This window comes from Pipistrellus hanaki (genome assembly GCF_964339955.1).
Source record: "Pipistrellus hanaki genome assembly, chromosome: X".
In the NCBI taxonomy this organism is placed as follows: Eukaryota; Metazoa; Chordata; class Mammalia; order Chiroptera; family Vespertilionidae; genus Pipistrellus; species Pipistrellus hanaki.
The window spans coordinates 53540851-53546850 of record NC_140524.1 but is presented as its reverse complement, the minus strand read 5'-3'; positions in this window follow the sequence as shown (position 1 = coordinate 53546850).

Genomic DNA, 6000 nt, shown 5'->3' with positions numbered 1-6000 from the left:
TGCTCACATGGCTACTGCTTGTGTGATCGCAGTGCCCTGGGCTAAAGTGTTGGGCTGGTCAAAGGGGAGTGCGCTTCAGAACTCACAGGTGCCTGTGCCAGAGGTGGCTGGAGTCTCAGTGACTGTGGGACTGCAGCTGAGGTAGCAGGTTCCTGGTGTGGGTAGCTGTAGAGTCCTGGGTGTTATCTGAGGGCAGCTTGGGTGGAGGTGAGGTTGGGCTACCAGTCTACCAGTCATAGCAGCTCTCCCCTTCAAAAAGGTGAGGCCTCTGTGGAGGAGTGGGGCACTTTGGGACTGTTTGCAATGGTAGCAGAAGTTGCCTGGTTAGGCTATTCCAGTTATCCTTCCCCTGAAGGTCCTGTGGGATCTAACTGTGAGACACACACACACACACACACACACACACACACACACTGACCACACACTTCTCTTTTGCTCCCTCACTCACTCATTCTCTCTACCTCACTGCTGCCTTCTTCCTTACTGTGTAGTTGGGTCTGGAGTGTAATTGACCCACTTGTGGATGGAGTCTCCTGTCTGGATGTCTGATTATGTAGTTTGCTCTCTACTACAATGGCCAAATAGGATAAAATTCACCTCAACAAGACATGACACAAAGGGAACAAAACACAAATGTACTCAGGACACTGATTACCCCAATATAATTGACCACCAGAGAAAACAGAATTAGGGGAGAGAAGAGAGAGCACACATGATATTGAAGAGAGGAAAAAATGGTATGAGCAAAAAGAAAAATAAGAAAAAAGGAACAATATACACTGGAGAACAAACAGATAAACCAAAAGATACAAACACCGAATACCCAGTAGAGAGGGTGAAGGGCAGAATTTTATATACAGAAAGTAAGGTTAAGAATTAGGTGCTATATGTAATATTTAAACAATTAAAAAATATTAAACAAAAGAGTTAGATGAATATGGGGAGGACCTCTGTTTAATATAGGGGAAATAGAAAGAGGATGAGTGGATAAGAAGAATACAGAGAAAGAGAAGAAAAAAATAATTAAATAATTTAAAAATGATTAAAAATGATAAAAAATAAAATAAAATAAATGATGAAGAAATAATGCGAAAAGAAATAGAAAATAAAGAAACAAACAAAAAAGGGAAAATAAAAAAGATAACACAATGAAATAAAATAAAATAAAATAAATGAAAAAGTGAAGTGTGTTCCTTTGGCTGGTTTAACTTCCCATTCTTCTGTACTGCCTGCGGCTTCTCAGCTTCCTGTTGCTGGGACTGAAGGCCTCTCTTTAGGTCAGTCCCTTAATAATCTCAGGGATTATTAAGATTTAAAAAATATATAATTTATTGATTTTTTACACAGAGGAAGGGAGAGAAATGGAGAGATAGTAACATCGATGAGAGAGAAACATCAATCAGCTGCCTCTAGCACACCTCCTACTGGGGATGTGCCAGCAACCAAGGTACATGCCCTTGACAGGAATCGAACGCAGGACCCTTCAGCCCACAGGCTAATGCTCTATACACTGAGCCAAACCAGTTTTCGCAAGGTATTTTTTTTTTTTTTTGTATCCTTTGTACCACTCAGGGTAGTCTGGGTGTGGCTATATCGGTTGCCTGGAGATTGCAGGGAGGGGCTATCTCTTCAGAAGAAAATGGCTTCCTAGGTGACTCCAGACTCAAGTCCACCTCTCCCCAACCCTCTTCTCTCTCCGGCCTCTCCCTAGAATCCACAAATCTACACCTCCACCTGTACCTCATCCTTGGGTGAGCATCTGTATTTGCAAGGTCCTATGAACTAGGTTCAATGAACAAAAGCAAAGACCACAAAGAGGGGAAAGAGCTGAACCACTGTGAGCCTCTCTCCCCCTAGCATGGCTTGGCCTGGGCAACCATTCAGGCTGCCCCCTCTAGGCTCAGTTTTTCATGGCTGTGGACCCAGATCTAGAATCTCCTGCTACCAGCACTCCTGCAAACCTCCTTTCCACAGTCAGATGCTATGTATGTCCCGAGGGACTTGGCCTTGGTGTCCTGTGGTTTCGTTCTGACTCTCTGAACTCAGAGGTTCTCTCCAGCCCACATCCTCGATTTTACTGTTCTCCAGGTGTCGTGTTCTTCCCGGCTGTGAATTGTTTCACCATTCAGGGTGGATGTTATTTGATTTAATTGCTCATTCTATCTGCTCTAGGACAAGGCTCTGGACATGTACATCTATTCTGCCACCATTTTGTCTTCCCTCAGCTGATATTTTTTTATAGAAAAACGTTCTCAATGAAGAAAGCAGCACATTCATTTATATTCTGATGCAAGCTCATTTTATCATGGACTAGTACTCTGAGTAGCATTGCTCTAGCGGGGGGCCAGAGGATAGACATTTATCATTTGTCTCTAGGGATCAATTAAGAAATTAGGAATTTGGGCAAGAAAACACAATAGACTTTTTCAAAAGCATTACAGCTCTTATACTAACCTGTCTTTGCTAGATTTCTTTATAAGACAGCCTATGCAATTCTGATCAGTAGTTTTGCTAAAGGGTTGTTAAGTTCTAGATAGGCAACCTAATACTAAGTAACATATGTTGTAAGGAAGGCCCATGTATCTTAAAACAGGCATGGCCAGAATATATGCCAGTGAATGTGAGCTATTGTAACTTCAACTCCTGAGAAATCTGATGTGTTCCTAGACTGGTAGGACTTTCTATTCTTGCAAAGAAAAAAATATGTTGAACTCAGTTCGTAAGAATTACAAACAACAGTAACTTGTATTGCTGCACACACACAAAATGGAAAAAAATTATACCCATGTTGGTAGCATTTGTAATTAGTTATAATTGGAACACAGGCACACACATTCTTTTATGTATTTTGTTTATGGCTGTTTTTTTCCCTACTACAGCAAAAATTAATGGTTGTAACAACAAATAGTTGTAGCATGGCCCACAAAACTTGAACTATTTTCTATGTAGCTCTTAAGGACTTTTTCTGATCCCTGACTTCTGTATCACTTAGGGTAATATCAGTTCTGTTGTAATCCCTTATAAAACCTGAAAACTTAGCTACCACATGCACTCTTCATAGAAGATAGCTGGAGGAGAAAAGGTGGAAGAAACAGTTAATCAACATAAAGCATAGGTGCTTCAATCCCACTTCTGTAGCTGTCATTAGATGTGAGTTGATAATCATTACAAATTCTCCTAGAAGTGGGATTACTGGGTCAAATTAAACTTCCATTTTTAATTTTTTGAGGAAACTCCATACTGTTTTCTACAATGGCTGCACCAGTATGCATTCCCACCAGCAGTGTACAAGGGTTCCTTTTTTTTCCACATCCTCTCCAGCACTTGTCATTTATTGATGATAGCCATTCTGACAGGTGTGAGATGGTACCTCATTGTCTTTTTTGTTTTTCATCTTTCGGATGATTAGTGTCTTTGAGCATGTTTTCATGTGTCTCTTGGCCTTCTGTATGTCCATGATTGAGAAGTGTCTATTTGGGTCCTTTGCCCATTTTTTTCCATTGGATTATCTCCCTTTTCTTAAGTTGTATGAGTTCCCTATAAATTTTGAAGGTTAAATCCTTATCAGAGATAACATTGGAAAATATCTTCTTTCAAGCAATGGGCTTTCTTGTTTTGTTATTGATTTCTTTTGCTGTGCAGAAGCTTTTTATTTTGATGTAGTCCCATTTGTTTATTTTCTCCTTAGTTTCCATTGCCCTATGAGCTGTATTGGTGAAGATATTGCTACAACATATGTCTGAAATTTTGCTGCCTATGACGTCTTCTAAGATTTTTATCTTACGTTTAAGTCCCTTATCCATTTTGAGTTTATTTTTGTGTATGGTGTAAGTTGATGGTCTAGTTTCATTTTTTTCTGAGAGAAAAATTTCTTTACTTTATTACCTAAGAAATATCATCATCTGTCATGCTCTTTGTTATAATGTATTCTAGAGGGAGCTTGATTGTCTTTATATATGGAATAGTATGCTAAGTCATCATATTGATGGCATTTTGCCATTCCAGATGTGCTATCTTTACTAGAGAAAAGCAATAAAGGCCATAGTACCTGGTACCCAAATATTAACTGGGAAAATGCTTTATTTTTATTTCCAGTCAATAAAGATAATCAAAAGCAAGAATATATGCTGTAGAGAGCACAGGGAATCTTTTTGAAGCAGCATATATCTTTAAATAACCAAATTTGCAAATTCTGCAAAACTTATAAGGAAAATCCCTCTAGATTTCTGGCTACATGATATTTTTTTCCTGGGGAGTAAAGGCACTTAGATTGGGAGATATTTTTTGTCCATTCATTTAAACAAACTAATGCTCCTCAAATATGTGAGCAACACAAAACTAAACTTCTATTTTGAGAACTTATTTCCCAAGAAAACTCCTGATTCCAAATTACTATATCAATTAAGGTCTTAGTAGGAAACAAATAGAACACTGAAACTGTGACTGTGACATTGAGAAAGGATTAATAAAAGGACTTCACGTTTTTTTATTTTTTAAAGATCCTTTTACTTTAAAATGGCAATATTTATGAACAATAACCTGTTGAAGCAATAAAGCAAAAAGAACTAGTGATCTAATTCTAGTTACTGCAGGTGACTAGATTCAGCTCCCCTGGCAAAAGAGGCTAATGATAACAAATAAATCAAAGTTGTTCCTGCTCAGAGACAGACGTTGAGGTGAAGAAAACATGCATTGTTAAAGTGGAACCAAATTTGGCTTTTGCTGATGCTATCTCCAGTTCAAACTATTTTTAACGGTGTGGTCAGGATTAAGGGAAAGTAACAAGGAAAAATGAAGCTTATAACAGCTGGGAGATTTTATATTAATAGGTCTGAAGGGGGGAAGGGAGGGAGTGATTACTATAGCTATATCTGCAGGAGAAGGCCACCTGACTGGAGCTGTAGCCATCCATAAGCAGAGTCATTTTGTGACCCAGCAGGAAAGAGGCAAGGGAATAACTCTATCAATCTCACTGTCCTCCCACCATTCAATTTCCTACTGGTCCCTTCCTTTGGTCAAATTCAACCAAAATTCACAGGGCTAGAGAGGTCCACTGAAGCAGTTCATTAATATTTGGCTTTTGGGGCAAAGAACAGAATGGAGAAGAGCAAAGAGAAAATATGCAGGTACAGATGTAGAATAGTCAGAACAATAGCTGATAGGCAGCATTTTTTTCTTTTTTAGCCTAATGTAAAATAATACTTCATCTTCCAAGCAATTGCATCTTAGAGTAAAAGAATTCTAGCATGTGCCAGGTATCAAAGCTCTCAAGAACTTTAGAGCGTGAGAGGATTTTGAATACCACTTCAAGCCCTTCATAAAATCCACAGCAAATAGTTGTACTATGAGTAGAAGCTACGCCTCCAAACCCAGTATTCTTCATCACAAATCATCTTCTTTCAAAGCTTGATTTTTGTATTCCTGATTCAGGTCTCAAATTTTTCACTGGTCTAAGCCAAGCTGGTATCTAAATTATTTTCTCTATATATGATTATCATCAGGAATGTAAGTGTTTTAAAATTCATGCAAATCACTGATAAACATCAGGAAACAGTGTAAAATAGTTTGAAAAAAACTTAGAAATCACTGATCAATATCAGTAAACAGTATATAACAGTGTTTGACAAAACTTGGGAATTATTGCTATAGTGCAGTACACTATAAAACAGTGTTTGATCCGACTTGGAATTCATTCATAAATTAAATTTATGGTGGAAAGTTGCTTGAAAATAATAGAATAGATATCATATAAAAGATGTCTGATTAATATAATAAAGCTTTGGGGGGCTCTATATTCTCAGATTTAGAGGAGACTGATTCTAGATTTAGTTGGTCCTCATTGGATTAAGGTTTGAAAACTCATCTAGAAGAAAAAATATCCAGGTTTTCATTGCATGTAATCTGAAAAAAGATCAGACTACATGCTCAGGGAATGTCTTTATGATACTTACAGGAGAACATAGGAAATAAAGGATGATAGTCATCAGGCATGTGTTTATG